Source organism: Mobula birostris, chromosome 31 (assembly GCF_030028105.1).
Source record: "Mobula birostris isolate sMobBir1 chromosome 31, sMobBir1.hap1, whole genome shotgun sequence".
NCBI lineage: Eukaryota > Metazoa > Chordata > Chondrichthyes > Myliobatiformes > Myliobatidae > Mobula > Mobula birostris.
The window spans coordinates 3,006,228-3,030,834 of NC_092400.1; the positions used below are offsets into that span (position 1 = coordinate 3,006,228).

General features: G+C 49.1%; 1 long non-coding RNA gene across 2 annotated transcripts; it reads right to left on the reverse strand.

Annotated features, from left to right (window-relative positions):
- Positions 1-1,403: 1,403 nt before the first annotated feature.
- LOC140190807 (uncharacterized) lies at positions 1,404-24,607 on the reverse strand. Of its 2 annotated transcripts, XR_011883688.1 has the most exons (4): positions 24,588-24,607; positions 22,459-22,635; positions 20,025-20,125; positions 1,404-2,675 (listed from the first exon to the last, which is right to left on the reverse strand). It is a non-coding gene; the product is annotated as an uncharacterized lncRNA (long non-coding RNA). The 2 variants fall into 2 exon arrangements; XR_011883687.1 differs by lacking the exon at positions 24,588-24,607 and having other exon boundaries at positions 22,459-22,785.

Here is a 24,607-nt window from a genome sequence, read left to right on the forward strand (position 1 = left end):
GCCCCACAGCCTTTGCATCATGTTCCTTTACTGGAGGAGAAGAAAATTATGCACGATTGACAGAGTCCTTGAGTCTGGCTTGGTGTGTAAAATGTTTCAACTACTACCTGTATGGGAGAGAGTTTACCCTCATTACTGATCACCAACTACTGGTGTCCATTTTCAATCCACAGAAGTTTGTCCCACTAAAATCAGCAGCAGGAATGCAGAGGTGGACTTTGTTTCTTGGAGGACACAGTCAAGATTAAATTCAATCATGGAAATGCTGAGGGGTTGTCCCAAAATGCCTGAAAAACTTACCAAAGAGGACTCTCCTCTTGACGTATTCTCCCTAATGCAAACTGACAGTGTCCCTATTAGGGCAGAGATGATCTAAAGGATGACCAGAAAAGGCCCACACTGTCTCGGGTCTATACGGCACCTTACAATGGCTGGAATGTGCAGCACAAATTCCAGTTCCCGCATTTTTACCAGCACCAGCATGAACTTGCTTTTGACAGTGGGGGTTGCCTTATGTGGGAAATTGAGAGTTGCTGTACCATCCAAGCCGAGAGCTTAAAGTGTTAGCGGAGCTACATGCTGGATACCTAGGCATGGTCAAAGTGAAAGCATTGACTCGAAGCTTTGTCTGGTGACCTGGAATAGATCAGCAGATCGAGCAGCTTGCCAAGGACTGTATGGGATGCCAACATGCCCAGAAGATGCCAAGAGCAGAGCCTCTCCATCCCTGGGAATGGCCTGCATTACCCTGGCAGAGGGTTCATGTGGATTTTGTCAGACCATTCATAGGCACAAATCTCTTGGTAGTAGTAGATGCAGCTACAAAGAGGGCAGAAGTGTTCCCAGTAGCCTCCACTACAGGCTTGCATACTGTTGAAGTTCTGAGAAGGACTGGTGTTCCACAACACTTAGTCAGTGACAATGGACCACAGTCGTGGAACAGTTTCAGTCATTCCTGAAAATGAATGGAATAAGTCTCATTATATAGGCACCACACCATCCAGGTAGAATTCACTCGTCAGAAAAGGTAACCGACTTCTATCTGATATACAAAAATACAGTGCACAGCACAGGGAAAGTTACAAAGTATAATGTATTAGAAAACTTCACGCCGCAAGCTCTGTACAATATAGAGGAAAAATACACTTCACAGCACAGAAAACAGACTCAGTTTACAATCTGCAAAAGCTCTCCAAACTATGGTGAACCGCCCCTGCATATAATGTACAGTGACATGCAGCACAGCATGGCTACCGTCCCTGCCTTTCTTATACAACATCACACTCCACAGCACAAGGAGGAACAGACTGGTGAAAAATGTACAATAACGTGATCCTCAGCCTGTCATTTCAAAGATCAATGATCGACTTTAATCACCATCTATATTTACATGTAGTATTAGAGATTTGCTGTGGTGTGTGGATGCAACGTACAAAAAAGCCCGACAACATTCAAAGTTCAAAGTAAGTGTATTCTCAAAGTACATACACGTTACCATACACAACCCGGACGTTCATTTCCTTGTGTGTACCACAGTAAATACAAAGGGACACAATACAGTCAGTGAAAGAACAATCCAAGGGACAAACAACAGTGTGCAAAAGACAATAAACTGCAAATACAAAACCAGAAAATAATAATAATAAATAAGCAATACATTTTGAGAAAATGAAATGAAAGGTTCTTGAAAGTGACTTCATAGGTTGTGGGAACAGTTCAGTGATGGGCGAGTGAAGTTGAGAGAAGTTATCTCCTCTGGTTCGAGAGCCTGATGGCTGAGGGGTAATAACTGTTCCTGGACCTGGCAATGTGTGTCTTGAGGCTCCCGTACCTTCCTCCTGATGGCAGCAGTGAGAAGAGAGCACGGCCTGGGTGGTGGGAATCCCTAATGATGGATACAACAGGAATTTTGCAGATGCTGGAAATTCAAGCAACACACACCTAATGATGGATGCTGCTTTCCTGTGACAACACTCCATGTAGATATACTCAATGGCGGGGAGGGCTTTACTTGTACTGGACAGGGCCGTATCCACTACTTCTTGTAGGCTTTTCCATTCAATGACATTGGTGTTTCCATACCAGACTGTGATGCAACCAGTCAATATACTCTCCACTACACATCTATAGACGTTTTTCAAAATGTTATACGACATGCCAAATCTTTGCAAGCTTCAAAGAAAGTCGAGGCACTGTCGTGCTTTTTTTTTGTAATGGCACTTACGAGCGGGAACCAGGACAGATCCTCTGAAATGACCCCCTGATGAGGACTGGATCTAGTACCTCCAGTTTCCTCCTCCTGTAGTCAATAACCAGGTTGTGGAGGAGATGGGCTTGCCAATCCAAAGGGAGGAAGTCAAGGATGCAGTTACACGAGGAGGTATTGAGACCTAGGTCTTGAAGCTTGCTGACCAGTTTTGAGGGGATGATAGCATGGAATGCCAAGCTGCTGCCAATGAAGAGCATCCTGATGTATGCATCTTCACTGTCCAGATGTTCCAGGGTTGAAATGGCATCTGCTGTGGACCTGTTGTGACGGCAGGCAAACTGGAGCGGATCCAAATCACTGCTCAGGCAGGAGCTGATGTGCTTCATCGCCAGCCTCTCAAAGGGCTTCATCACAGTGCATGTAAGCGCTACTGGACGGTAAGTCGCTGAGGCAGGTTCTAACCATTCTAAAGAATAAAAAATTATATAAAATAAGTATGGAGATTAAAGTAAAGATAAGGATAAAATGTGCATTGATGCATAAACACCAGCATGTATTGCAATATAATCAGCATTATAAAATGTAATTCTAACGTAATTGTAAAATGTAATGTATAGGGTTTGCAGTACAGTGCAGTGATGGGAGTTAATAGATAGAGGGGGCTTGGAGGGGGCTAACTAGAATGGTTGATCAGGCTGGAGGAAGAAACTTTATATTAAAATAGCATGAAGTTTTTGCTTTAATAGCCCTGTAGCACTTCCCAGAAGGGAGCTTTTCGGAAAAGACTGTTTGCAGGGTGGGTAGTGCCCATTTCTCTGTCTTGGACACATACAAGTCCTGCAGCGATGGTAGGCTGCAGCCAGCAACCTTTCCCGCTGTCCTGATGTTTCCGGGTAGTTTTCCATTCTGTGAGAGGATGCTGTGCCAAAGCAGACAGTAATAGCTGAGGTGAGGATGCTCTCTCTGATGGCAGTGTAGAATTGCACCTGTATGATCCAGGGAAGGTGGAATTTTAACAGCTTCCTGAAGAAGTCCCACCTTTTTTTTGTTAATGAAGGAGGTAGGACTCTCCCACACGGGGTCCTGCGAAATAATGGTGTCCAGGAATTTGAATGTTGAAATGGTGTTGAATGTTTAACGACATGGGAAACAACATGTAAAAAACAATGACACACTTAACAGCACGGGAATAGACCCTGATTACACTACACCATATTTCACCCTACAGCATAGGTAACTTTCCCATTTCTAACATCCAATAACATATCCACAGCACTGGACACAGTCCACCAACTGTATATTTTTATACAGCATCATACTCCAATACATAAGTCATTGAAACAGCATCTAGCACACAATAATGCATCACAGAACAGGGAAGATTAACACACCTATATATAATAAACAAGAAAACATTGCACAATAGGCAGTAGCCCCAGTGTACAATATATAAAAAATGCACTGCATAATGCTGGGAACAAACTATACAACAACATACTCTACGATGCAGGAAACGACAGTCTCTGTTACACCATACAGGAAGACCCTGAACAGAATCTGTGCAGGAAATACAACAAGTCACAGTTTGCATAAAATATGGCACACTCCACGGCTATAGGGACAGACCATGCACACGATACACAACAACACATTGCACAGCGCAGGGAGTAAGCCACACGTACTAAACGGCAGATTTCATCACACAGAGAACAGAAACTGTGCATACAATACTGTATCAGTCAGAACTAGCAGAAGATTCAGCATATACAGTAATGCATAAAAAACACAGTCCATTGCACAGGACTCAGATCCTGTATATAAAGCACCATAGTTCACTCCACTGAACAAAAGACCCTACACCTCTTAGCCATAGTGCAAACTACAGCTCAGATTATGTTTTATAATGTATTCCACAGCAAAAACAACAACAGATCCTGGTTGCCATATATAACAACTCTTCACAGCTGATTTATCCACCTTCACCTACCACCTCCCAACATCTCACTTCATCACTCCCTCCCTGCCCACCCAACCCCTCACCTGGTCTCACCTATCACCTAGCTACTTGTACACCTTCCCCTCCCCCCACCTTCTTATTCTGGCATCTTCCCCTTTCTTTTCCAATCCTGATGAAGGGTCTTGGCCAGAACGTTAACTGTTTGGGTCCCTCCAAAGATGCTGCCTGACTTGCTCAGTTCCTCTGGCATTTCATGACATTATTCACCTCAAGCAAGTGAAATTTTCCTCCCTTACAGCCCGTCCAGAATTGCAATCAGGTCTTGCCTCACGGTGATTCCAGCAACATTATTTTCCATGGTGAAAAATGATTCAAGGTATCTATTTAGTGTAGACAAATTTCCTTTTTAGTCTCTGACAGGCCCCAATTCTCTTCTTACAACCCTTCACCTGTTCATAACATTTTTGGACTCCTTTTTATGTTTACTGCAGGCTTGCTGCTCTCTGATTGGCTTCCTTATTTTGTGTTTTCATTCCCCTCTGAATTTTCTCGACCCAGCCTGGTTCTCACCAGCAGTAACGATCTAACATCTGCCACCAGCTCATAAACTCTCATAAATTTGTGGTCTTCTAAACCTCTGCTACTTGTGTTCAGTTCATGTCTAGTCCCGTTTACTCAGCAGTCCCATGCATACAAGCTTACACTTTCCGCACGTAAACAGTACCTCCACCTTTAAAGGTCTCCTTTTTCTTTCCGGTCCTTCCATGACCTTTTTTTTTGCATCCTACAGCCACAAGCAGAAAAATATCTGAGCTCCTCCAACCCTGAAATCTTCATTATCCCTGAATTAATTGCCTCACTGTTGGTGGTAGTTCTCTCAGCTGTCCAAGCCCTCTCTCGCATTCCTGCACTAAACCTTCCAGCTCTCAATCTCTCTCTCCTTCTTTTATACTTTCTGAAGTTTTTCCTCTTTGACCAAACTTTTGGTTATCTGCACAAATACTTTTATGAGACTTAATATCATATTTTGTCAGATTATTACTCCGAGAAGAGCTTTGAGATATTTTCCTCTAGCATAAATGTTACGTAAACACACTCGTATCTTTGCCTGTTCATGCTTGTGTACGTGTGTTTGCCAGCTTGTCAATGGATGTGTGCCTTTGTCGGATTAGCATGTGACTCTGTGTGTGTGTGTGTGTGCGTGTGTGTGTGTGTGTGTGTGTGTGTGTGTGTGTGTGTGTGTGTGTGTGTGTGTGTGTGTGTGTGTAAGTGTGTGTGTGACTCTGTGTGTGTGAGTTTGAGTGTGTATGAGTTTGTGTGTGTGTGAGTGTGTGTGTGAGTGTGTGTGTGTTTTCATTCATACATAAGTATAGAACACAGAACAAGTATAGAAATATACCTAAGTACAGAACGTAGACGTATCGGGGCCCTTCAGCCCCTTGACGTGGTGCTGACCTTTTATGTATGTGAGTGTGTCCCTCAGAGTGTCTGTGCCTACAGTATGTCTATCTGACGATGCACATATATCCATGTGCTTTGGGTTCTGTCTATCTATGTGTCTATGCCTGTGTGTAAATGTCTATATCGGTCTATGGTTTTGTCAGTGTTTTTGTGCATGTGTGCCCGAGCATATTTGTGTGTCAGTATTTAGATGGATGCTTGTTGTTGTAGTGTATGTGTATTATTGCTTATGTGTATCGATGTCTGTACATTTTTTTTTTAGATTATGAGGACACGCAGTCGTCTTTTATTGTCATTTAGTAATGCATGCATTAGGAAATGATACAATGTTCCTCCAGAATGATATCACAGAAACACAAGACAAACCAAGACTGAAAAACTGACAAAAACCACATAATTATAACATATAGTTACAACAGTGCAAAGCAATACCGTAATTTGATAAAGAACAGACCATGGGCACGGTAGAAAAAAGTCTCAAAGTCTCTCAAAAGTCCCATCATCTCACGCAGACGGTAGAAGGAAGAGAAACTCTCTTCCTGCCACGAGCTTCCAGCGCCGCCAACTTGCCGATGCAGCACCCTGGAAACACCCGACCACAGTCTGACTCTGAGTCCGTCTGAAAACTTCGAGCCTCCGACCAGCCCTCCGACACCGAGCACCGAGCACTATCTCTGCCAAGCGCTTCGACCCTGGCCCCGGCAACAGCAATTGGCAAAGCCGAGGACTCAGGGCCTTCCCCTCCGGAGATTCTCGATCGCACAGTAGCAGCGGCAGCGAAGCGGGAATTTCATAAGTTACTCCAGATGTTCCTCTGTGCTTCTCACGTCTGTCTCCATCAAATCAGGATTGTGCACGGTACCTACTTACAAATATGATATCATTTCGGAGCGGCCGCGCACGCTGCGTTGCGTCACCATCTTCTGCTCCCTTCCATTTATTTGTGCATTTCTCTCAATGTCTGCATGTGCTTCATTTTGTCTATGTGTATCGGTGGAGGTCCTTCAAGCCAGAAGGACTGGGAGGGTGAGCTCAATAGCCAGCAAGGTGTTTTGCAATGTTTTGTGGAGAGCAATGGGCATGACCAGGCACAGCAGAAGTCATGGCCATCCATCGCAACCAAGGAGGACCCCAGCTGTGATGACTCCTCGCACTACTGGACCCGGACTTCTGAGGTTGAGGGAGTGGGACTGCCTCAGCGCTATGCCTTTTCCACTTTAAAAACTCTCCCCCACTGGTGTGAAACTTTGAAGAAGCCTCCTTCACAGATTTGAAGGGGCTCCGTTTCCCTTCCTCTCCAGTCATGTTGAAGGGTCTCGGCCCAAAACAATGACTGATTATTCCCCTGCATAGACTCTGGCTGACCCACTGAGTTTGTCCAGCTTTTTGTGGGTGTGTGCGTGTGTTGCTCCAAAATTGTTATCGCTGGATACGAAACAACCAATCAATCTCTCAATCACCTACGGAAGGCATTACATGTACATGTGCACGTGTACTGAGTGTGTGCGTGTACGAGTGTGTGCGTGTACTGAGTGTGTGCGTGTACGAGTGTGTGCGTGTACTGAGTGTGTGCGTGTACGAGTGTGTGCGTGTACGAGTGTGTGCGTGTACGAGTGTGTGCATGTACTGAGTGTGTGCGTGTACGAGTGTGTGCGTGTACTGAGTGTGTGCGTGTACTGAGTGTGTGCGTGTACGAGTGTGTGCGTACTTACATGTATGTGCATGCGTATCACAATCAGAATCAGATTTATTATCTCTGATGTAAATGTTTTACAACAGCAGTACATCTGCCTCTGTCAGTCCATGCCAGGCTTGGTTTCTGAACGCTGCTGTCCTCGACGTGCACAAAACCTTAACACAATGTAAGTGTACGTCTCACTGCACTGGAGCCCTGCATGCATCCACAACTGAGTGACTGGCAAACCTTATTCTTTTTAGTGAGGAAAAGCCACAGGTTAGGTGTTACTTTAGTCAGAAAGAGACTTGGAGCATGAATTGTGATGCTGCATTTCTGTGATGGCTTTATTGTGTGGTGGGATGCTTATAGACTGACTAAAAATCTGCCAAGTGATTCTCCATACAGAGCAATAACGTGAATAAAATATTCAGTAAGTGTGTCCCTGCAAAACCTGGGAACATCCAAACCCGGGCAGGAAGTGTGAACTACCAGCATCCCAATGAAGAGGGGATATATAAAGTGTATAAATAACACCGAGCTTGCTGTAAAGGCAGAGAGAAGAAGCCTGGAAGTAGTTAAGAGGATTAAAATTCATCCAAGGAAATGGCCAGGCACTGGCAAGAGCCTGCTCTCTATCTAACCCTGCGCTCACAGGGTACCCTAAATCAAACCTCCCCGTGATTAAAGAAACTAGTGTTAGGTACGCTTTTTTCATCGAGAGGGAATGATCTCCTAGTGTACAAACACTCAATTCATAGATTATATTTGAGAAGGAGGTCAATCTAACATTAAATTCAACTCCATGCCTTTGCATCAGAAAGAGAGGGAGGGAAAAAGAATCAGCTGGGATTCCTGCTCCTAAATGCCATTTAATTACTGTTGTTACAAAGGTGGAGGTCGAGAGGGCAAGGGATTTCGTTCGCCTAATGATACTATCCAGACTCACCTCTGAAGATGGCCAGGCAGTCTGCGAGGCGGGGGGAGGGTGAGGCCGGAGCTTAGCGGGGCCGGGTGACGGAGGGGCAATTTTAATAGAAGAAACCAGAACTGGGAGAAACTAGGCGGTCTGGATCCAGAGAGACTCCAGTTGAGGGGCCTGATAGTGGAGAGGGTCCATCTGTAAAGGGGTTAGTACTAGAGAAGTTGAATGCCCAGGTCAGAGGGCAGGTGCAATAAGGAGAGGCTGGAGTGTCGGAGGCTGAGGGAAACCCTGGTAAAAGTTTGTAACAATATGAGAGGCAGAGATGGAGCGGACAGCTGGTACCTTTTTTCTCTAGGGCCGAAATGATTAATACTAGAGGCATGTACTTATGGTCAGAGGGCGTAAGTTCAAAGGAGATGTGCGGATCAGGCAACTTTTACGCAGAGAGGGCTGGGTCCCTGGAACGTGCTGCCAGGGGTGGTGGGGGGAGTTGGAGGTATTTAAGAGGCTCTTGGATAGGCACATGAATATGGAGAGGACAGAGGCATTAGTAATGATTTGGAGTCATTAGAATTGAACTTTCCAGAATCACCGGATTCTGGAAGACTGGAAAATTGCAAATGTCACTCCACTCTTCAAGAAGGGAGAGAGGCTGAAGAAAGGAAACTATAAACCAGCTCGTCTGACCTCAGTGATTGGGAAGATGTTGGAGTTGATTGTTAAGGATAAGGTCTCAGGGTCCCCTACTATCCAGCCTTGTCTTAAATATATTTACTAAGGTAAATTCGTTGGGCAGAGAATTCCACAGATTCACCACTCTCTGGGAAAAGCAGTTCCTCCTCATCTTCATCCTAAATCTACTCCCCCAAATCTTGAGGCTATGTCCCCTAGGTCTAGTCTCACCTACCAGTGGAAACAACTTTCCTGCCTCTGTCTTATCTATTCCTTTCATCATTTTATATATTTCTATAAGATCACCTCTCATTCTTCTGAGTTCCTGTGAGTACAGACCCAGGTGACTCAATCTCTCCTCATAGTCTAACCCCCTCATCTCTGGAATCAACCTGGTGAACCTCCTCTACACTGCCTCCGAAGCCAGTATATCCTTCCTCAAGTAAGGAGACCAGAACTGCACGCAGTACTCCAGGTGCGGCCTCACCAGTACCCTGTACAGTTGCAGCATAACCTCCCTGCTCTTAAATTCAATCCCTCTAGCCAACAAAAGGGATTAGATAATTTGTAGGTTGAGTCTGTGGTGAGGAAGGCAAATGCCATGTTAGCATTCATTTCAAAAGGACCAGAATATGGAAGCAAGGACTTTATTAAGCACTGGAGAGGCCTCACTTGCAGTATTGAGAGCAGGTTTGGGCCCCTTATCTCAGAAAGGATGTGCTGAAACTGCAGTGGGTTCAAAGGAGGTTCAGGAAAATTATTCCAGCATTGAGTGGCTTGTCATATGAAGAGCTCTGGGCCTGTATTCACTAGAATTCAGAAGGATGAGGGGTGAACTCATTGAAACCTACTGATGGTGAGAAGCCTTGACAGAGTGGAAGTGGTGAGGATTTTTCCTATGGTGGGAGAGTCTAAGATCAGAGGACACAGCCTCAGAATAGAGGGGGGCCTTTTAGAACAAAGATGAAGAGGACTTTCTATAGACAGAGAGATAGGAATCAGTGGAATTCTTTGCCACAGGCAGCTATGGAACCCAAGGTTTTATGTATGTTTAAGGCAGAGGTTGATAGATTCTTGACTGGTCAAGGCATGAAAAGATACAAGGAGAAGGCAGGAAATTGGGGCTGAGAGGAAAATTGGATCAGCCATGATGAAATGGTGGAGCAGACTCGATGGGCCAAATGGCCTAATTCTGCTCCTATATCATATGGTCTTGTGGATATGGACCATGTGCAGGTGGGAGGGATTAGCTGAACTGATGTCATTGGCTTAATGAGATTGGCACAACATTGTGTGCCAAAAGGCGTCTCCCTGAGCTGTTCAATGTGACTCAGAGTGGTGAGAGGATGAGTGAAAAAGTAACAGAGAAGGTCTGGTCTAAGGAAAGCATGGCGTCAAGGAACCTGATAATGGAGCAGATCAGGTAACTCAGGGCAGATGAGTAAACCTGAGCCTGGAGGGATCCTGCTACTGAGTGGGAATGGTCTAGAGTGTTTGATAGTGAGACAGCCTGCTCTAGCATGTCTGGTAATGAGCGGGTCTGGTCGAGGCTGACTGGTAGTGAGAGGGTTTGGTTGAGGGTGTCTGGTAGTGAGAGGGACAGGTCAAATGTGTCTGGAAGAGAGAGGGATTGATCTATGGTGTCTGGTAGTGAGAGGGACCGGTCGAAGGTGTCTGATAGTGAGAGGGTTTGGTTGAGGGTGTCTGGAAGTGAGAGGGACGGGTCGAGGGTGTCTGGTAGTGAGAGGGACTGGTTGAGGGTGTCTGGTAGTGAGAGGGTTTGGTTGAGGGTGTCTGATAGTGAGGGGGACCGGTCGAAGGTGTATGATAGTGAGAGGGTTTGGTTGAGGGTGTCTGGAAGTGAGAGGGACTGGTCGAGGGTGTCTGGTAGTGAGAGGGATGGGTCGAGGGTGTCTGATAGTGAGAGGGACAGGTTGAGGGTGTCTGGTAGTGAGAGGGACTTGGTCGAGGGTGTTTGGTAGTGAGAGGGACAGGTCAAATGTGTCTGGAAGTGAGAGGGATTGATCTATGGTATCTGGTAGTGAGAGGGACTGGTTGAGGGTGTCTGGTAGTGAGAGGGACCGATCGAAGGTGTCTGATAGTGAGAGGGTTTGGTTGAGGGTGTCTGGAAGTGAGAGGGACTGGTCAAGGGTGTCTGGTAGTGAGAGGGATGGGTCGAGGGTGTCAGGTAGTGAGAGGGACGGGTCGAGGGTGTCTGGTAGTGAGAGGGACTTGGTCAAGGGTGTTTGGTAGTGAGAGGGACAGGTCAAATGTGTCTGGAAGTGAGAGGGATTGATCTATGGCATCTGGTAGTGAGAGGGACTGGTTGAGGGTGTCTGGTAGTGAGAGGGTTTGGTTGAGGGTGTCTGGTAGTGAGAGGGACCGATCGAAGGTGTCTGATAGTGAGAGGGTTTGGTTGAGGGTGTCTGGAAGTGAGAGGGACTGGTCGAGGGTGTCTGGTAGTGAGAGGGATGGGTTGAGGGTGTCTGATAGTGAGGGGGACAGGTTGAGGGTGTCTGGTAGTGAGAGGGTCTGGTTGAGGGTGTCTGCTAGTGAGAGGGACGGGTCGAGGGTGTCTGGTAGTGAGAGGGACTTGGTCAAGGGTGTTTGGTAGTGAGAGGGACAGGTCAAATGTGTCTGGAAGTGAGAGGGATTGATCTATGGTATCTGGTAGTGAGAGGGACTGGTTGAGGGTGTCTGGTATGAGAGGGTTTGGTTGAGGGTGTCTGGTAGTGAGAGGGACCGGTCGAAGGTGTCTGATAGTGAGAGGGTTTGGTTGAGGGTGTCTGGAAGTGAGAGGGACTGGTCAAGGGTGTCTGGTAGTGAGAGGGATGGGTCGAGGGTGTCTGATAGTGAGAGGGACAGGTTGAGGGTGTCTGGTAGTGAGAGGGACGGGTCGAGGGTGTCTGATAGTGAGAGGGACCGGTCGAGGGTGTCTGATAGTGAGAAGGACTGGTCGAGGGTGTCTGGTAGTGAGAAGGACTGGTCGAGGGTGTCTGGTAGTGAGAGGGACGGGTCGAGGGTGTCTGATAGTGAGAGGGTCTGGTCGAGGGTGTCTGGTAGTGAGAGGGACTGGTCGAGGGTGTCTGGTAGTGAGAGGGACGGGTCGAGGGTGTCTGATAGTGAGAGGGTTTGGTTGAGGGTGTCTGGTAGTGAGAGGGTTTGGTTGAGGGTGTCTGGTAGTGAGAGGACGGGTCGAGGGTGTCTGGTAGTGAGAGGGATGGGTTGAGGGTGTCTGGTAGTGAGAGGGATGGGTCGAGGGTGTCTGGTAGTGAGAGGGTCTGGTCGCGGGTGTCTGCTAGTGAGAGGGATTGGTCGAGGGTGTCTGGTAGTGAGAGGGACGGGTTGTGGGTGTCCGGTAGTGAGAGGGACTGGTAGAGGGTGTCTGGTAGTGAGAGGGATGGGTCGAGGGTGTCTGGTAGTGAGAGGGACGGGTCGAGGGTGTCTGATAGTGAGAGGGTTTGGTTGAGGGTGTCTGGTAGTGAGAGGACGGGTCAAGGGTGTCTGGTGGTGAGAGGGTTTGGTTGAGGGTGTTTGGTAGTGAGAGGGACAGGTCAAATGTGTCTGGAAGTGAGAGGGATTGATCTATGGTATCTGGTAGTGAGAGGGACTGGTTGAGGGTGTCTGGTAGTGAGACGGACGGGTCGAGGGTGTTTGGTAGTGAGAGGCTTTGGTTGAGGGTGTCTGGTAGTGAGACGGATGGGTTGAGGGTGTCTGGTAGTGAGAGGGACCAGTCGAGGGTGTCTGGTAGTGAGAAGGTCTGGTTGAGGGTGTCTGCTAGTGAGAGGGACGGGTCGAGGGTGTCTGGTAGTGAGAAGGACTGGTCGAGGGTGTCTGGTAGTGAGACGGACTGGTCGAGGGTGTCTGGTAGTGAGAGGGACGGGTCGAGGGTGTCTGATAGTGAGAGGGTCTGGTCGAGGGTGTCTGGTAGTGAGAGGGACTGGTCGAGGGTGTCTGATAGTGAGAGGGACAGGTTGAGGGTGTCTGGTAGTGAGAGGGTCTGGTTGAGGGTGTCTGCTAGTGAGAGGGACAGGTCGAGGGTGTCTGGTAGTGAGAGGGACTTGGTCAAGGGTGTTTGGTAGTGAGAGGGACAGGTCAAATGTGTCTGGAAGTGAGAGGGATTGATCTATGGTATCTGGTAGTGAGAGGGACTGGTTGAGGGTGTTTGGTATGAGAGGGTTTGGTTGAGGGTGTCTGGTAGTGAGAGGGACCGGTCGAAGGTGTCTGATAGTGAGAGGGTTTGGTTGAGGGTGTCTGGAAGTGAGAGGGACTGGTCAAGGGTGTCTGGTAGTGAGAGGGATGGGTCGAGGGTGTCTGATAGTGAGAGGGACAGGTTGAGGGTGTCTGGTAGTGAGAGGGACGGGTCGAGGGTGTCTGATAGTGAGAGGGACCGGTCGAGGGTGTCTGGTAGTGAGAAGGACTGGTCGAGGGTGTCTGGTAGTGAGAAGGACTGGTCGAGGGTGTCTGGTAGTGAGAAGAACTGGCCGAGGGTGTCTGGTAGTGAGAGGGACGGGTCGAGGGTGTCTGATAGTGAGAGGGTCTGGTCGAGGGTGTCTGGTAGTGAGAGGGACTGGTCGAGGGTGTCTGGTAGTGAGAGGGATTCGTCGAGGGTGTCTGGTAGTGAGAGGGACGGGTCGAGGGTGTCTGATAGTGAGAGGGATGGGTTGAGGGTGTCTGGTAGTGAGAGGGATGGGTTGAGGGTGTCTGGTAGTGAGAGGGACCGGTCGAGGGTGTCTGGTAGTGAGAGGGTCTGGTTGAGGGTGTCTGCTAGTGAGAGGGATGGGTCGAGGGTGTCTGGTAGTGAGAAGGACTGGTCGAGGGTGTCTGGTAGTGAGAAGGACTGGTCGAGGGTGTCTGATAGTGAGAGGGTTTGGTTGAGGGTGTCTGGTAGTGAGAGGGACAGGTTGTGGGTGTCTGGTCGTGAGAGGGACCGGTCGAGGGTGTCTGGTAGTGAGAGGGTCTGGTTGAGGGTGTCTGCTAGTGAGAGGGACAGGTCGAGGGTGTCTGGTAGTGAGAGGGACTTGGTCAAGGGTGTTTGGTAGTGAGAGGGACAGGTCAAATGTGTCTGGTAGTGAGAGGGTTTGGTTGAGGGTGTCTGGTAGTGAGAGGGACCGGTCGAAGGTGTCTGATAGTGAGAGGGTTTGGTTGAGGGTGTCTGGAAGTGAGAGGGACTGGTCAAGGGTGTCTGGTAGTGAGAGGGATGGGTCGAGGGTGTCTGATAGTGAGAGGGACAGGTTGAGGGTGTCTGGTAGTGAGAGGGACCGGTCGAAGGTGTCTGATAGTGAGAGGGTTTGGTTGAGGGTGTCTGGAAGTGAGAGGGACTGGTCAAGGGTGTCTGGTAGTGAGAGGGATGGGTCGAGGGTGTCTGATAGTGAGAGGGACAGGTTGAGGGTGTCTGGTAGTGAGAGGGACGGGTCGAGGGTGTCTGATAGTGAGAGGGACCGGTCGAGGGTGTCTGGTAGTGAGAAGGACTGGTCGAGGGTGTCTGGTAGTGAGAAGGACTGGTCGAGGGTGTCTGGTAGTGAGAAGGACTGGTCGAGGGTGTCTGGTAGTGAGAGGGACGGGTCGAGGGTGTCTGATAGTGAGAGGGTCTGGTCGAGGGTGTCTGGTAGTGAGAGGGACTGGTCGAGGGTGTCTGGTAGTGAGAGGGATTGGTCGAGGGTGTCTGGTAGTGAGAGGGACGGGTCGAGGGTGTCTGATAGTGAGAGGGTTTGGTTGAGGGTGTCTGGTAGTGAGAGGGTTTGGTTGAGGGTGTCTGGTAGTGAGAGGACGGGTCGAGGGTGTCTGGTAGTGAGAGGGATGGGTTGAGGGTGTCTGGTAGTGAGAGGGATGGGTTGAGGGTGTCTGGTAGTGAGAGGGACCGGTCGAGGGTGTCTGGTAGTGAGAGGGTCTGGTTGAGGGTGTCTGCTAGTGAGAGGGATGGGTCGAGGGTGTCTGGTAGTGAGAAGGACTGGTCGAGGGTGTCTGGTAGTGAGAAGGACTGGTCGAGGGTGTCTGATAGTGAGAGGGTTTGGTTGAGGGTGTCTGGTAGTGAGAGGGACAGGTTGTGGGTGTCTGGTCGTGAGAGGGTCTGGTTGAGGGTGTCTGCTAGTGAGAGGGACAGGTCGAGGGTGTCTGGTAGTGAGAGGGACTTGGTCAAGGGTGTTTGGTAGTGAGAGGGACAGGTCAAATGTGTCTGGTAGTGAGAGGGTTTGGTTGAGGGTGTCTGGTAGTGAGAGGGACCGGTCGAAGGTGTCTGATAGTGAGAGGGTTTGGTTGAGGGTGTCTGGAAGTGAGAGGGACTGGTCAAGGGTGTCTGGTAGTGAGAGGGATGGGTCGAGGGTGTCTGATAGTGAGAGGGACAGGTTGAGGGTGTCTGGTAGTGAGAGGGTTTGGTTGAGGGTCTCTGGTAGTGAGAGGGACGGGTCGAGGGTGTCTGGTAGTGAGAGGGACTTGGTCAAGGGTGTTTGGTAGTGAGAGGGACAGGTCAAATGTGTCTGGAAGTGAGAGGGATTGATCTATGGTATCTGGTAGTGAGAGGGACTGGTTGAGGGTGTCTGGTAGTGAGAGGGTTTGGTTAAGGGTGTCTGGTAGTGAGAGGGTTTGGTTGAGGGTGTCTGGTAGTGAGAGGGACTGGTCGAGGGTGTCTGATAGTGAGAGGGACGGGTTGAGGGTGTCTGGTAGTGAGAGGGATGGGTCGAGGGTGTCTGATAGTGAGAAGGATGGGTCAAGGGTGTCTGGTAGTGAGAGGGACCGATCGAGGGTGTCTGGTAGTGAGAAGGTCTGGTTGAGGGTGTCTGCTAGTGAGAGGGACGGGTCGAGGGTGTCTGGTAGTGAGAAGGACTGGTCGACGGTGTCTGGTAGTGAGAGGGACGGGTCAAGGGTGTCTGATAGTGAGAGGGACTGGTTGAGGGTGTCTGGTAGTGAGAGGGTTTGGTTTAGGGTGTCTGGTAGTGAGAGAGACAGGTCGAGAGTGTCTGATAGTGAGAGGGACTGGTCGAGGGTGTCTGATAGTGAGAGGGACTGGTCGAGGGTGTCTGATAGTGAGAGGGTCTGGTTGAGGGTGTCTGGTAGTCACAGGGACTGGTCAAGGGTGTCTGGTAGTGAGAGGGATGGGTTGAGGGTGTCTGGTAGTGAGAGGGATGGGTTGAAGGTGTCTGGTAGTGAGAGGGATGGGTTGAGGGTGTCTGGTAGTGAGAGGGACAGGTCAAGGGTGCCTGGTAGTGAGAGGGACTTGGTCAAGGGTGTTTGGTAGTGAGAGGGACAGGTCAAATGTGTCTGGTAGTGAGAGGGTTTGGTTGAGGGTGTCTGGTAGTGAGAGGGACCGGTCGAAGGTGTCTGATAGTGAGAGGGTTTGGTTGAGGGTGTCTGGAAGTGAGAGGGACTGGTCAAGGGTGTCTGGTAGTGAGAGGGATGGGTCGAGGGTGTCTGATAGTGAGAGGGACAGGTTGAGGGTGTCTGGTAGTGAGAGGGTTTGGTTGAGGGTGTCTGGTAGTGAGAGGGACGGGTCGAGGGTGTCTGGTAGTGAGAGGGACTTGGTCAAGTGTGTTTGGTAGTGAGAGGGACAGGTCAAATGTGTCTGGAAGTGAGAGGGATTGATCTATGGTATCTGGTAGTAAGAGGGACTGGTTGAGGGTGTCTGGTAGTGAGAGGGTTTGGTTAAGGGTGTCTGGTAGTGAGAGGGTTTGGTTGAGGGTGTCTGGTAGTGAGAGGGACTGGTCGAGGGTGTCTGATAGTGAGAGGAACGGGTTGAGGGTGTCTGGTAGTGAGAGGGATGGGTCGAGGGTGTCTGATAGTGAGAAGGATGGGTCAAGGGTGTCTGGTAGTGAGAGGGACCGATCGAGGGTGTCTGGTAGTGAGAAGGTCTGGTTGAGGGTGTCTGCTAGTGAGAGGGACGGGTCGAGGGTGTCTGGTAGTGAGAAGGACTGGTCGAGGGTGTCTGGTAGTGAGAGGGACGGGTCGAGGGTGTCTGATAGTGAGAGGGACTGGTTGAGGGTGTCTGGTAGTGAGAGGGTTTGGTTTAGGGTGTCTGGTAGTGAGAGAGACAGGTCGAGAGTGTCTGATAGTGAGAGGGACTGGTCGAGGGTGTCTGATAGTGAGAGGGACTGGTCGAGGGTGTCTGATAGTGAGAGGGTCTGGTTGAGGGTGTCTGGTAGTCACAGGGACTGGTCAAGGGTGTCTGGTAGTGAGAGGGATGGGTTGAGGGTGTCTGGTAGTGAGAGGGATGGGTTGAGGGTGTCTGGTAGTGAGAGGGATGGGTTGAAGGTGTCTGGTAGTGAGAGGGATGGGTCGAGGGTGTCTGGTAGTGAGAGGGACAGGTCAAGGGTGCCTGGTAGTGAGAGGGTTTGGTTGAGGGTGTCTGGTAGTGAGAGGGATGGGTTGAGGGTGTCTGGCAGTGAGAGGGTTTGGTTGAGGGTGTCTGGTAGTGAGAGGGACGGGTCGAGGGTGTCTGATAGTGATAGGGACTGGTCGAGGGTGTCTGATAGTGAGAGGGTCTGGTTGAGGGTGTCTGGTAGTCACAGGGACCGGTCGAGGGTGTCTGGTAGTGAGAGGGTCTGGTTGAGGGTGTCTGGTAGTGAGAGGGACTGGTCGAGGGTGTCTGGTAGTGAGAGGGACAGGTCAAGGGTGCCTGGTAGTGAGAGGGACTTGGTCAAGGGTGTTTGGTAGTGAGAGGGACAGGTCAAATGTGTCTGGTAGTGACAGGGTTTGGTTGAGGGTGTCTGGTAGTGAGAGGGACCGGTCGAAGGTGTCTGATAGTGAGAGGGTTTGGTTGAGGGTGTCTGGAAGTGAGAGGGACTGGTCAAGGGTGTCTGGTAGTGAGAGGGATGGGTCGAGGGTGTCTGATAGTGAGAGGGACAGGTTGAGGGTGTCTGGTAGTGAGAGGGTTTGGTTGAGGGTGTCTGGTAGTGAGAGGGACGGGTCGAGGGTGTCTGGTAGTGAGAGGGACTTGGTCAAGGGTGTTTGGTAGTGAGAGGGACAGGTCAAATGTGTCTGGAAGTGAGAGGGATTGATCTATGGTGTCTGGTAGTGAGAGGACCGGTCGAGGGTGTCTGGTAGTGAGAGGGACGGGTCGAGGGTGTCTGGTAGTGAGAGGGTTTGGTTGAGGGTGTCTGGTAGTGATAGGGATGGGTTGAGGGTGTCTGGTAGTGAAAGGGACCGGTCGAGGGTGTCTGGTAGTGAGAGGGACGGGTTGAGGGTGTCTGGTAGTGAGAGGGATGGGTTGAGGGTGTCTGGTAATGAGAGGGACGGGTTGAGGGTGTCTGGTAGTGAGAGGGATGGGTTGAGGGTGTCTGGTAGTGAGAGAGTCCAAGAGGTCCAGTACTGGAGGATCCACTAAGAATGGAAGAAGTTTGGGTCTAGTACAGAGGGAACGTGTTGGAGCCTGGTTTTTGAGGATTTACCAACGAGGGGGTGAAAATATGTCTGAATATATTTCCTTATCGTAATGGTCAAAAGGGCAGTGCACTGATTTTTACCACAAGCTGTGATCTGGTGACACGTTTTCACACGTTTCACACTCAGATGCTTTCCATTTAGTTTAAAGAAAAATGGGTAAAAGATATGCCACACATGTTTCCAGTTGAAGGGTCATCCCTTTGAAGGGTGACGGTGCTGATGGGAGAATTTCAGCACTCCCTGTCAAAGCAGATTCATTGAATTAGATCTTAGTTCATTCAAAAGCTGGAGATCAGAGTGACGACCTACTGGACACTTTGAAGCCTGTGATACAGCAGGTCAGGCTGTCACACTGGCTGTCGGGTAATTCTTTAGTCAACTTCTGTCTGTTATCTGTAAAACCCGCTGTTTCACATTCCACATCGGCACTGATCCTGCCCCCGATAGCTGGACAATTAAGACCACCTCCCACACACAGCCGAACAGTTTGACCACATTAATGTCTCGGAGACTGCCTTTTCACTGGCTGACACAAAGATAAACACTTCCCAGGATGAAATGAGTTCCCCCAATTAATATCACATCTGTTTATAAGCAAAGCGATTTGGAAACCCAATAGCCCAGGTTTTCGAGGGAGAGAGAGAGAAAGGGAAATAAATGCACAGGGAATATTGTGCACTTCTTCCAGTGACTAATCCTCGTTTCAAGGCTGTTTGTTAGAAGACAAGATGAATGTATGGAGCGGTCACATTGTGTGAGCCTCTGTAAGTGCAGGTATGCAGATCCCCTGATGCGGGAAGCCGATGAGGCGCGATGGTGCTATTTAAGGGCCGTTTGAACTCCTTGCTTCTTTTCTCATCATGTGCACTGCCGCGGCTTCTCTATTTGTGCAAAAGAGGGAAGTTAACTATTAGAGGCCCTGACCTTTCACCCCGGGGTCAGTGCCCTGGAACTGAGCAGATGTTTCGCTCCGTGAGCAAGTTGAGAATGCCTGGAGTTCCCAGGCAGAGAGGCGCCAGGCTCAGGCCAGAGACCTACCCTGTAAACTACAAACACAGGTCCATACATTCAGGTTACAAAGGCATCTGCCCCCCCAACCCCTAGCTCCTTAATACTGATCAAACTGCACCCCCCCCTCACCACCCCGTTAAACACACACTCCCACTCTGCACAGCCACCCTGTGAATTCCTGCAGAAAGCATCATTGCTTGCGGGAACTAAATCATCCAGAAAACAAACGCTTGGATTCCCCAGACACATTCCCACACTTTTAAAGTCCCCTTTGGTTCTCACTCACACGAAAGTAGCCCTTTTGAAAAACTCGCCCTCACATAAACCATCACTTAAATCCCCAACACCCCTGCTCACAGTATTAACACCCTGGCAATCGTTAAAGACTCTCCCATTTACAGGTCAAAATGAGCTTGCACAGGGAGAGAGTGGGAGAGCTGAGAAGCACAGCCTCACACACCGAGCTTGATACATTCACACTCGGGAGTAATTGCTGTTACACACTGGTCACACCTCACACTTCTCCACACAATAACATACTGAAACTATCGGTGAGGTTAGCAGACACACGGGAGTATTCACAAACTCAGTGCTGATCTGCGATGTGGACATGTGTTCACAAACCGTACAAATACAATGCATAAAACACAAATACAATGAATAAAACACAAATACAATGAATAAAACACAAACAGCTCACAGACCCAACAACGTCAGGAATGCAAAAGCACAATATTACCTAAATGTGATTCCCTGGAATGCACTCTCCACCCTGCCTTCTGGTACAAAACAGTCACTCTCTGTCAGTCCTTCATTATAGAAACCATCCAATTTTCATACCTGCAGATACCAACAAAAAAATTAAGCCTGGACTGTTTCTATCAAATGGCACTGATTACATCTGATTGTACCAATGCTTCAAATTAAAAATGAACCCCCCCCCCACACGCACACAAGGCCAGGACACCCAGTCACTCAGTCACTCCCAGTGAGGGGTCATTTAATCCATCCCATTTATAAAAGCAACCCACCAACAAATCTTACATTCACAAATGCACAAGTATTCCCATTAACACTCCCAGTTCTCAGCTTTAGTCTCTCTCTCTCTCTCTCACACACACATGCACGCTGTAATACAACTGCCTCCACACACACATACCTGCCTGTACTCACACATACAGCATGCATGCTTTAACACGCTTTCTTCAACACACGCACCCACACACCAACTCACTCACATACTCAGTGCTGACACTCCCATTGAATCACGAGCACATACACGTGTACGCTCACAAACACTGAAAAATATTTAATTCGATGAACTTGCAGATTTTTCTTTAGAATTTTGGTTAACGCTCTTCATTATTGGACTTTTAGTAAATATTTGTATCATGTCTGGGAGATCTTGCTAGAGGTACCCAGTATGTCAAACCGCATCTGTGGGGAGAATGTACCTCCATATGATTTGATGGTGAATGCTTTTCCTGGTCAACAGTATAAGTTGCCCGTTGTTTCCGCTGATGACGTAACCAGTATGGGAGGAGGCTTAAGGTGAAAAAGCCATTGTACTGGGGCTGTTCCACTCTCCCGGCCTCAAAAATGTTGGTGCACTGGTACAAAAAATCATCATGTCTGGGCACTTGCTTGGCTGCAGTGGAAGGCCATGCTGATTTCGTCTGCCCAGTCCATCAGAACTGGGTTCACATGCTGGGGCAGGCATATCCCTATCTCACGGGGGTTGGAGATCCCTGGCTACCCTCATCTGGTTTAGCCAGCCTGTCGGAGTGACGTAGTGGGGTGTGGCCACTGTCGCATGCAGACAGTTACTTGGAGCCACAGGTGAGAGCTGGGTGGTGGGTGGGGAGCAAAAGTGGATGATCTGCCCCTGGGCAGAGCACAACAAGCCTGCCATCAGAGGTGCTACCCTTCCCTGCACACCCCATACACCCCTGGTCAACAGCGGCTCTGCTGTAAGACCGTAAGACCATAAGATACAGGAGCAGAATTAGATCATTTGGCCCATCGAGTCTGCTCTGCTATTTCATCGTGACTGATCCAATTTTCCTCTTAGCCCCCAATCTTCTGCCTTCTCCCCGTATGCCTTCATGCTCTGACCAATCAAGAATCTATCAACCTCTGCCTTAAATGTATATAAAGACTTGGTTTCTACGGTTTCCTGTGGCAAAGAATTCCACAGATTCACCACTCTCTGGCTGAAGAAATTCCTCCTCATCCCCGTTCTAAAAGGATACCCCTCTATTCAGGGGCTGTGTCCTCTGTGACACTGCCATATCTGAGTCAGACTGATTGTCAGGCTGTCCCGGGTCAATGCATGTCTGAGCGAGCGGGAGGCACGAGGACCAGCCAGTCAGCGTGCTTGGAGTTTGAGCTGCAGGATCCCGTTATTGGCTGGTCTGAGGGTCAGTACGGAAGACTGAAGCCCCAAGGTCAATCAAAAGTCTGGGAAACAGCGTAGCGATACATTAAGTTTCAGAGAAGGGGGAGAAATGGAGGGAATAAGGGGGACTGTGTTTGGGGTCCCACCATCAGCTAGTCCGGGGATCGATACCAAAAGTCAAAGCCTGAAGGTCGATCAGAAGTCCGGAAGTTGAAGCCCAATGGCTGGAGCCTTGAGACTGGAAGCCCAGAGGTCTGTCCTGGAGTTGGAGTACTGTCCATGTGTGAGTGGGAGGCAGGAAAGGGATTTATTTTGCTATTGCTGTTTTGCTGCTTGGTATGTTCTGTTTTGCTGTGCTGTGTTGTTCAGTTGAGCATTGCGGACATGCTATGTCAACATCTGAATGTGTGGTGACACTTGCAGGCGGCACCCGGCACATCCTTGTGTTCAAAGGTTCATTCATGATCAAAGTAAACAACTCTGAAATTCTTCTTCTCCGGATGGCCATGAAACCAAGAAAGAAAAGAAAGGAAAGATAGCGCGATCATCAACCCCCAAATATTACCCACCCCCCACAAAAAAAAATGAGAAAGATCGGGTGAAAAGCACAGAAAACAAAAACTCTGTAAGACCAAAACAAGTCTACAGTCCAAGTCCACATCCAAATCACACAAAACCTGGGCACCATTCTCCAGGCACAGTGACAGGATCTCCCCTCTCCGGTAGCATAGCAGAGCGATCCTGAGCAATCAAAAGGCAGGCAGCCCGCACTCACCATCAACCTCTCCTCGATGATTCGATCTCCCTCATCGCTTTAATCGGCGAACAATGGAAGCTTTAATTGGCGAAATGTAGTCAAAGATCGGCTTGTGCGTCATCCCGCAGCTTGCCCACCATAAGGTTTGTGCACACTGCCTCTCTCTCCTGGAATCCTCTCAGAGACTGCAGAGTGCTGAAACACCCAAACAATCTCCAAACAGCAAATCACAGACTCCACAACAGTTCCAGAATCACATCCAAAGCCAACAACAAACATAAAAGACATAAAAGAAGTGAAATATATTGTTTTGTGGTCTATCCAGAAGATGCCGTCTGTAGGAGTGTGATACGCAGGCACCATCTTGACCGGTGTGTTGGTTGTTAACACAAACAACTCATTTCACTGCATGTTTTGACGCTCATGTGATAAATAAAGGTGAATCTATCTGGAGGAGAGGACAAGGCAGAGTGAATGATACAGCTTGGTGTTGGCCGAATGTTTGTCAGTGACAGCTAACTTCTGAAGGAGCAGAGTGGTAAGTTGAAGATAAATGAGGACAAAGGAGAGAGGAGAGCTATACCAGAACAGTGAGGTGCACAGCACCAGAATGACTGGAATTACAGCGAATTCAGGACATGGCCAGTTGGGGTCTGCAGAGAGGAAATAAACACAAGAGAGTCTGCAGATGCTGGAAATCCAAAGCAACACACACAGAGTCCTGGAGGAGATCAGCAGGTCAGGCAGCATCTACGGAGAGGAATAAACAGTTGACATTTTGGGCCGAGTCCCTTCGTCAGGACTGGGAAGGGAGGGGGAACAAAGCCAGAATAAGAAGGTGGGGGAAGGGAAGGAGTTCAAGCTGGCAAGTGAAGCCAGGCGAGGGGCAGGTCGGTGGATGGATGAGGGGGTATGAAGTGAGAAGCTGGGAGGTGATAGGTGGAAAGGGTCAAGGACTGAAGAAGGAAAGATCTGATAGGAGAGGAGAGTGGACCGTGGGGGAAAGGGAAGGAGGAGGGAGGTGAGGAGAAGAGAAAGGGTAAGAATTGAGCTAGAATGGGAATGGAAAAGAGAGAAGGGGGAGGGAGGAGAAATTACTGGGTGAGAGAAATCAATGCCCACGCCATCAGGTCGGAGGCTACCCAGACAGAATATGAGGTTTTACTCCTCCAACTTGCGAGTGACCTCATTGTGGCAGTTGGGGAGGGCATGGGCTGGCACCTCAGAATGGGAATGGGGATTTGGAATGGTCGGCCACTGGGAAATCCTGCTTTGGTGAACAGATTGAAAGTGTTCGACAAAGCAGTTCCCCCAACCTACACCAGTTCTCACTGATGTAGAGGAGTCCGCACCAGAGACACTAGATGACCCCGACTGACAAGCAGGTGAAGTGTTGACATGTCGGAATGGAAATGGGATGTAGCCACCGGGAAAATAAATGTGTTTAACATTCCACATTGATGACTTCACATTAGAATTTTCCAGGTCTGACACAAACTGGAAGGGCTGGTTGGATTAATGCTGAGAGCTGAGGACTGTAACATAGCCAGACAGGGGTACCTCGAACCTGCACTGGACTGCTTACAGTGCAAAAGAGCGAAGGCATAGAGCTCCGAGTGACAGGATTAAAGTAACAGGCAAATGGACGCGTAGGGTCACCGCTGTTGGCTCAGCAGATTTGTTCTGCAGACGGGTCCCATTTTGTAAGTCGGAAGAAAAATCTCAGGAATAGTTAAACAAGTGATCAAAGGAATAGTAAATGGAATTTAACATGGGAAAACACAAAGTTGTCTATACAGAGGTAATTAGGAAAACTAACAACATTATAATTTATTGTGAGGAAAATTGAATGAACATTGGTAAGATCACATCTGGAATACTGCGCATGGTGCAGGCAGTGTAGGTGAAGAAGGATATAGATGCTGGAATTTGGACCAACACACAGAAAATGCTGGAGGAACTCAGGCAGGGACAATTCCTTTTCTTCCACAGTTGGTGTCAACCGGTTCAGTTCCTCCAGCAGATTGTGTGTTGCTGCAGATCCCTGTCTCCACACACGGAGGTGGACCATAGGCTAATCAACAGCACCAACCGGTGGAAACAGGCTGTAACAGCACCTTCACAATGCACAGTTTCAGTTTACCCACCTACTATGTAAAGTTTGCCC